Source organism: Ursus americanus, chromosome 9, assembly GCF_024610735.1.
Source record: "Ursus americanus isolate L20-20 chromosome 9, mUrsAme1.1.p, whole genome shotgun sequence".
Lineage (NCBI taxonomy): Eukaryota > Metazoa > Chordata > Mammalia > Carnivora > Ursidae > Ursus > Ursus americanus.
In genome coordinates, this window is record NC_142135.1 from 80,777,947 (window position 1) to 80,787,000 (window position 9,054).

At 37.8% G+C, this 9,054-nt stretch overlaps 1 pseudogene; it reads right to left on the bottom strand.

The window, feature by feature from the left end:
- Positions 1-7,845: 7,845 nt before the first annotated feature.
- On the bottom strand, positions 7,846-8,789 carry LOC123786348 (olfactory receptor 4K13-like; annotated as a pseudogene).
- Between the last annotated feature and the right edge of the window lie 265 nt (positions 8,790-9,054).

Consider the following 9,054-nt stretch of genomic DNA (forward strand, 5'->3'; position numbering starts at 1 on the left):
GTTCAAGCTCTCCCTCAAAAAAAAAAATAATCTAGCTCACAATTTCCATAAGGTTATTTGTCAATGATAAATACAAATCTGTACTGTAAAGTCTTTTGTTTATGTCTCCTCATATGGCATTATCTACATCTGGATGGTATTATCATGTTAATTATAAAAGGGTCCTATTTAGTTGAAGACAAGCACTTATAAGAATAGGGCATCCTAACACTCAGAGGTAGAAACTAATTCAAATGCTTCTCTCGTTCATATAATCTGTGATAATCTCTGTTAAATTAAAGCTTGAGTTTGTTGGTTTAATGAAAACAGACGTGTCTTTTAGAGTCACAGTTTTTATGAGTCTTATTTGAAACTACTCTTTCTGTACTGCTTGCTCTTCCAGATTTAAGAAAACTTTTCTCCTAAGAGATCTATGACTTACAGAGATTCGAATAAAATACACCTTTGTGAACAAATTAATTTTTTCTCCCTACCTGAACCCTCCAGAAACCAGAAACTCACAGTCAGTGTTCTTTCTTTTTGGAGCATTATAGTTACTCCCAGAAATTCAATAAGAGCTGTTCTCCTTCTAACAAAACATCGTTGGAAATGCTGGTTATTTTATGAAGGCTTTGGTATTTGAGAAAGACATGCATAAACTCAGATATGACCAGACAGCTTTAAGGAACCAAGGTTGATTTTATAATGCCAGTGAAGCCCCTTGGAAATGTGAGCCTGGTGTCTTGCTTCTGGAATCTCCAGGAGCCTTACTAGGAGAGTAGAGAATGTTATCGGCTGGTCGGTGCAGGAACCTCAGGGTATTTGGGGGACCTCGAAAAGAGACAAAATAACCCATGTCTACAGGTATCACACACAAATCTAATGGCAAGTATTTGGCTTGGCTTCTGGCCTCAAAGACCATTAAATGTTCAATCTGAAATTCCTTCTGAATAGATCCAGCAAAGCAGATTTAAAAGAACCTACGTGGCTGATCACTATTGTGTTTATGTAAACCATTAGGCCAAGTCTGTTAAAACTGGATTTATTTTGCAAACAAATTAGTCTTAATATGGCTACCTTCAATAAAAATGAGGGTAAATTTAGAGAGAAAAAAATATATTTCAATAACACCCCTTCATGGATGTTAAATTCTAATTCTGGTTGTCTTTGCATATTTGTTGTGTACCTAAACCACTGGCCATATCCTAAATTCTCCTGGTTTCTTCGAATATCTGTCTGTGACTCTCCCAACTAAGGTTTCCCATTTTTTCCCCATTCTTTTGACTTGAACTAACTGGGCTTCATCTACTGGCTCCAAGCAATCCTGCCAGGCCGGAGGCATCAGAGCCACCAGAGTAGGTGCCAAATGTGACCCCAATCAAGATATAAATGCAGGAGGACTCCCCAGACTTCAAAATACCAAGATCTATCCTGGTAGGAGTAAAAACAGGAGTACCTAGACAAAGGATTCTAAATAAGGTTCGACAAGTTAGATGCTTCAAGAAGACCCCTCATCTTTTCTTGAATGATTCCTTCAAGCATATCATCAATACGCTGACATTGATCCTGAAGCACCAGAAAACTTAAACGAGATAAATACGACTTTTGTTAGCAAAGTGCCCCAGAGAGTCAAAGGAAATTACAAAAAGCAGAGGTAGCTTTAGGGATGGCTACTTGGGCATTGGTAGGAAATGCTTTTAAGGTTTCTAATAAATGGGGTCAAGTCCAGAAAACAGAGAAACCAACCAACAAACAAAAATAGCAAAGCATGCTACTCTGCTAGCTGCTGCCGCCTCAGGAAGACACGAGAAACAGTCTCCCGGAGACACAGTAACATCAAAAGCAAGGTCCAAGCCCTGTGCTCAGACACTCCAGAATAATTCTGAGGGCAGGTTTCCCGCTTCCACTTCCCTGGCTATCGCTCTTCGCCCCTGATTAGCAGGAAGCAGCTAGAGCAGTCATTATCCCTATTCCCCACGTTTGAGGAACCATAAAATAAGAATGGGGATTTGAGGCAGGCGCTTGGTTCCTGGACCTGTTTTGAAAGCATAAGCAGAACAATAGTTGCATTATTAACCTGGCTCCATGGACTGTTTTGTTCCCTACTTAATTGCAGTTTATGCGCCTCTTATCAACATGCACAATCAATCATTAGTTTTGTCTTTTTTTTTTTCACCACTACTCCCTGTTTACCCACTGATTATAGAAACTTATGGGGGCTGAAAAGTATCATTTGTCTTGACATATCTGATCATACCAGGTTTCCCAATAATGCCACGTTGTCCAGAAGAATGTCTACCTCCAGATTGTTTCAAGGACACCCCACCAAGTTTTCAAGAAACCCATTACCCAGATGACTAGATTAAGAAGATGTGGTCTATATATACAATGGAATATTACTCAGCTATCAAAAAGGATGATTTCTCAACATTTGCTGCAACATGGACGGGACTGGAGGAGATTATGCTAAGTGAAATAAGTCAAGCAGAGAAAGACAATTATCATATGGTTTCACTCATTTATGGAACATAAGAAGTAGGAAGATCAGTAGGAGAAGAAAGGGAAGAAGAAAAGGGGGGTTAAACAGAAGGGGGAATGAACTACGAGAGACTATGGACTCTGGGAAACAAACTGAGGGCTTCAGAGGGGAGGGGGTGGGGGATTGGGATAGGCCGGTGATGGGTATTAAGGAGGGCACGTATTGCATGGTGCACTGGGTGTTATATGCAAGTAAATCATGGAACTTTACATCAAGAACCAGGGATGTACTGTATGGTGACTAACATAATATAATAAAAAAATATTATTATAAAAAGAAGAAAGAAAGAAAAGAAACCCATTACCCTCCTCTCATGTATGTAAGCTATGACTAGGCCAAACAGGGCAAGACAGCTTTGAGAATGATTCCCTGCCTTCTCCTTGGGCTGCCTTTTCAAAATAAAGCTTTCTTTGCTTCAAAAACAGTGTCTCAGAATTTGGCTTACTGCACATCGGGTGCAAGGATGAGTTTGAATTTGGTAAAGACTTCACTTCTATTTAATCTTTCTATGGGTAGAAATATAGACCATTTACTATTTTGGTTTATCTTTTTCAATCAACACTACTTATAAATTTCATCCTCTTTATTATATGTAGTCATTTTTAATTTTTATTTTTTAAAAAAATTTTTAAAGATTTTATTTATTTGACAGAAAGAGACACAGCAAGAGAGGGAACACAAGCAAGGGGGTGGCAGAGAGAGAAGCAGGCTTCCCACTGAGCAGGGAGCCCGATGCGTGGCTTGACCCCCAGGACCCCGGGATCATGGCCTGAGCTGAAGGCAGATGCTTAACAACTGAGCCACCCAGGTGCACCATATGTAGTCATTTTTAAAACCCAATTCCTTTGAGTAACTCTTAGAGTTGAAAGTTTCTACATCACTTTTCTTTGACTCAAGTGCATGAGAGCAATAAATTAGCCTTTGCGTTATCTTCCATGGAGTCAGCTTCCCAGCCCTCTGTTATATTTTAAACAATTTCTGGATTTGGAAAGGACGTAATTTACAAATGTGTTTCCAGAATTTGGTTAATACTGTTAGAGGTAGCATTGAGTTATAAAGACGTTCGTGGCTTCTAAAAACAGACTAGTTGGAATCTGTTCCTTTCCCTTCTAGCTGTTAAGTACGTTATCAAAGCCTTCTGCCTCCGTTCCCTCATACAGAAAATGGGGATGAAAACAGCACCTCGCTCATAAGACTGAGTAACTCAAAGACTTCCCTAGACAGCCTAATTATTTACTTAATTCATTTTTCAAATACTGTCTTTTAGATACAGACGGAAGAATTGCTTCTGGCCACTCTCTCTTTAGTAGCCTCAAACAAGTCCTAATTTCCCTTAGGCACACCAACCTATCTGACCACTTCTGCTCAAAGTAAAATCAGTTGGCAGAACAATTCTGAGCAAAGGGTTCAGCCTTGAAAATTAAAATGATGAGAAGTAATATGTATATTTTTAGTTCCTCTTGAAATTTGGAAGGATCATCCATATTTTCAGGGAAGTTAAAGACTTAGTTTTCTAAATCTATGGCAGGTAATAGATTTAAAAATAATGAACAATGCTTCTGACATACAGATGATTTCTAGGTGCTAGTCTGCCTTGCCTTTTACAGACTACTCCAACTCCTAATGGTGACTTAATGAGTTGTGAAATCCCCCGGAATTCTGGACTTAGCAGACGGGTACTAGAGGATGGGAGGCCCTTAAAATAACATTAAAATTTGTCTGTGAAAATGCCTACTTTGGGTAATGGTGAGATGGTAATCAGCTCTTTGGAAGGCATTGGCTGCATATCCATTGCCAACCATTCTTACAAACCTTCCTTCCTAATTCCTGGTTTTCATTAAAACATGAAAGAGAAACACAGGAGATTGCCACCACTAGGTGGCAGGCAAGCTTCTTGTAAACTTCTTCCAGGATTTGCTCAGTTTTAACACCAACTTTAGATTCATTTTCTTAGATTTCTTCCACAGTTATAAAAGATTTCTCTACCCTTTGGAAATGTTCATAATAGCTCCAATGAAATTAGCAAATATTTCCATGTCAAATAAGCCAAGTGGGATTTGTGGTTGTTACCCTCCCAAAAATGTGTCATAGTTATAAAAATGTGTAAAATACTCACCATATTGTAGAAACATATTAAAATCAGTAATTCTCCTTCTTAGAGTACAGATGTGTCAGACCTTTTGTGACATACATCTATTTTGTTCTTTAGCATTCAGGACAAATTCCAAAATGGTATCAAGTCCTAGACATGTCATGGGCTAAAATATGAAATAAGATGTTGAAAAATAGCAGGAGTACATAAGATTATCATAGCTGAAACATATTCTAAGCCCAAAAAATTGACTAAAAATTTCAATGAATTAGAGTGCTCAGATCAACGACTAATTTCAAGTAAATATATACATAAATATACCTTTCCTTCATTCCAGAAATATCAAAATGTTATGAGCAAAAATGACCTCACAAAGATTAAAATAAAATTAAATAATTCATAAGTTTAATAGTTTCAGTATTTTTTGAGGAAAGTTATAAAACATTACTGGGGGACACAAAAGAAGGCATGAATAAGTGCAGAAATAAACCACATTCTAGGATTAAAAAGACCAATATTGTCAATATCATATTTCTGCCTAAATCAATGTATAAAATTAATGCCTATATAATTACTTAGTATTCATGTCATTTGATAAAAACATTCCAGTTAATATCAATGAATAACTGAACTGGTTCAAGACAATTTGTGGAAGAATAGCAATGAGGATACTTAATAGATCTTAAAATGTAACATAGATTTATAATGATAAACACAACTTGCTATTGCATGAATCTCAAAGGCTTTATGCTGAGTGAAAGAAGCCATAGGCTACTTATTCTGCACAGCAAAGAAAACAATAAACAAGCTAAAGGACAACTTACGGAACGGGAGAGGATATTTGCAAATGACATAACTTATAAAGAGTTAGTATCCAAAATATATAAAGAACTTACACAATTCAACAACAAAAATCCCCAAATAATCTAATTACAAAATGGCAGAATAGACATTTTTCCAAAGAAGACATCCAGGTGGCAACAGACTCATGAAAAGATGCTCGATATCACGCATCATCAGGGGAATGCAAATCAAAACTACAGAGATCCCACCTCACACCTGTCGGAATGGCTACAATTAACAATACAAGAAATAATAGGTGCAGGCGAGGATGTAGAGAAAGGGGAATCCTCTTGCACTGTTGGTGGGAATGCAAACTGGTGCATCCACTCTAGAAAGCAGTATGGAGGTTCTTCAAATAATTAAAAATAGAACTGCCCTATGATCCAGCAATTGCACTACTAGGTATTTACCCAAAGAATACAAAAATAGTTAATCACTATATGTATATATATATATATATATATATATATATATATATATATATATCTACAATACAAAAATAGTTAATCACTATATGTATATATATATATAGATAGATATATATATATCTACAATAGCCAAATTATGGAAACAGCCCAAGTGTCCAATGACTGATGAATGAATAGGAAGAAGGAGAATATATGTTTGTGCGAGTGTGTGTGTGTGTATATATATATATATACACACACACACACAATTTATATATATGAATATTAGCCATAAAAAAGAATGACTTCTCACCATTTGCAATGACATGGATGGAGATAGAGTATTATGCTAAGCAAACTAAGTCAGTCAGAGAAAGACAAATACCATTATTTCACTCATTGTGAAATTTAAGAAACAAAACAAATGGCAAAGGGAAAAAAAAAGAGAAAGAGAGGCAAACAAAGAAACAGATTCATTTCTATAGAGAACTAACTGATGGTTAGCAGGGGGAGGTTGGGGGGTGGGTTAAAGAGTGATAGGGATTACGGAGGGCCCTTGCTGTGATGAGTACTGGGTGTTATATGGAAGTGTTGAATCACTGTTTTACACCTGAAACTAATATTACACTATATGTTAACTAACTAGAATTTAAATAAAAACTTTTTTAAAAGGTTACGTACTATATGATTCTACTTATGTGACAGCCTAGGAAAGGCAAACTAGGTATAAAAAAAGATCACTTTTTTCAGAGCCAGAAGATAGGAGAGAGAGAGAGGTGGACCACAAAGGAACACAGAGGAATTTGAGGGTTGATGAAATTCTACTATATTCTCATTATGACAGTTACACGATTGTGCATTTTTCAAGACTCACAGAATCCTACACTAAAGACAGTGATTCTTGGGGCACCAGTGTGGCTCAGTAGTGAAATGTCCGACTCTTGATTTCAGCTCAGGTCATGATCTCAAGGTCGTGAGATCGAGCCTGCATCAGGCTTGCACTGGATGTGGAGCCTGCTTAAAGATTCTCTCTCTCCCTCTCCCTCTGCCCCTCCCCAATTGTGCACACCCGAGTTCTCTCTTCCTCAAAAAAATAACATAAATAAATAATAAAGAGAGTGATTATTTTCTATTTGTAAACTGTATTTTAAAAATGAAAATAAAGCTTGATACTGCTACCAAGAATTGACTGTAGATTTTCAGGAGTATCAATCACCTCTTACCCGCTGTGGGCTCTGAATCAATTTACCCATGGATTCAGAAAAAAGGAAGAGACAAATATTAGTGTTATTACTGATAAAGTTGTGTTGGACTTTTAACCATGTAACATAGTACTGTCCATGGCACAACATGTTTGCAAATTTAGTTCATTCTTTCCATCCAAGGACTCTAAGCTTCCTGAAACCCTGGATATACCTCCTGGCACACTGAGAGCTCACAAAATATGTGAAGCTTGGTTGGAGGCACTGTATCTGGGGCATAGAGTATCTAAAAGTTAATACACATTAACTAGGGATTATCTACGAAATGTACTTTTCTAGCAGCAAACAGTAACTCAGCGAAATGGCTATGTGAGGCATCATCTGTGTGCATTTTCTACATATAGATTCCCAATAATAACTACAAATATAATAGCAGCACTAATAACTACAAGCATAATAGAAGTAGTAAGAATAACTGTAAAGATAAAAACTTGCCAAAATTAAAAAAAAAACACATAAAGGAGTTTTGTAGATAAACTAAGTAGATGAAGAGAATTTATTCATTTTTTCAAATTTGCATGAGAAGGACTAGTGAAGAGAGGATTTAAATGCATGTCTTCCAGACTGTACATGTCATGTGTTTAACCACTGACAGTGATAAAAAAGGGGGGGGTTTCTCTTTAACAGTTAACACCTACTGGTTCCTTTTACAGAACGTGAAATAGCTTCAAAGTTTGCTCCTTAAAATGTCCACACAAGAGATGATTTCTTCAGAAGCATCTTCTACAAAGTGTGTTTTGAATTTATATGTCGAGTCCTTATCTTCTTCATGGCTGCTTTTACTTCTTGATTCCTTAATGTATAAATAATAGGATTTAAGAGAGGTATGAAAATCGTATAAAACACAGAGAGAATTTTATCTACAGAATATCGGCTGAAGAGCCATATAGATAAAGACACATGGGACAAAGGACAGAGTCACAACAGTGATGTGTGCTGACAGAGTGGAGAAGGCCTTGGCCGAACCACTGGCAGTACGTACGGTGCCTGACTGAGTATATGATGACCGTGTAGGAGACAAGCAAGAGGAGGAAGCAGACCAGGGACAGGAGGCCACTGTCAGCAATGACCAGCAGCTGTAGCAGGTAGGTGTCCTTGCAGGCAAGTCTGATCACAAGGGAAAGGTCACAAAAAAAAAAAACTGTCCACCACACTGGGACCACAGAAAGGCAAGTTCAACATGAAAGCCATCTGACTAGACGAGTGCACAAATCCAACCGCGTAGGAGGATAACAGCAGCCGAACGAGCACTCGTGGGCTCATGACGGTCATGTAATGGAGGGTTTGCATATGGCAACATACCTGTCTATTGCCATAGCTACAAGCAACATCATCTCACTCCCACCTAGGAGGTGCATTAAGAACATCTGAGAATAGCATCCCCACCAAGAGATGGTCTTCTGTTTTCGGTGGAAATCCACAATCATCTTAGGGGTAGTAAAAAAAGCCAGGCTCATATCAATACAGGAGAGATTGATAAGCAGAAAATACATTGGTGTGTGAAGGCATGAGTCGAAGGTCACAGTGACCAAGATGAGGAGTTTTCCTAACACAATCCCGGCATAGACTACAGAGAATCCTAGCAAGAAGAGAACCTGAAGATTCTGAGATTTGGAAAGTCCCAGCAAAATGAACTCAGACACCACCGAATGGCTTGCCCTTTCCATGTTGTCAACTTTATCCCATCATAATCAAAATGAGTGAGACTCGTGGGAAGGAAAGTTGTGGTTACAGAAAGGGTGATTCATGTCGGTGTCTAATTTTGATACTTAGACTGGGCACCTGAACTTAAAGCACACCCCAGTTTTGGGGGGTGATTTTGTTAGCCAGTGATTTCTGAAATGGCCCAGAGAAGTGTACCAATAGCAAGGGGAATTCAGAATATACGTTTCTGAAAGACAAAAATAAAAAACAGCACATGAAATCACCACT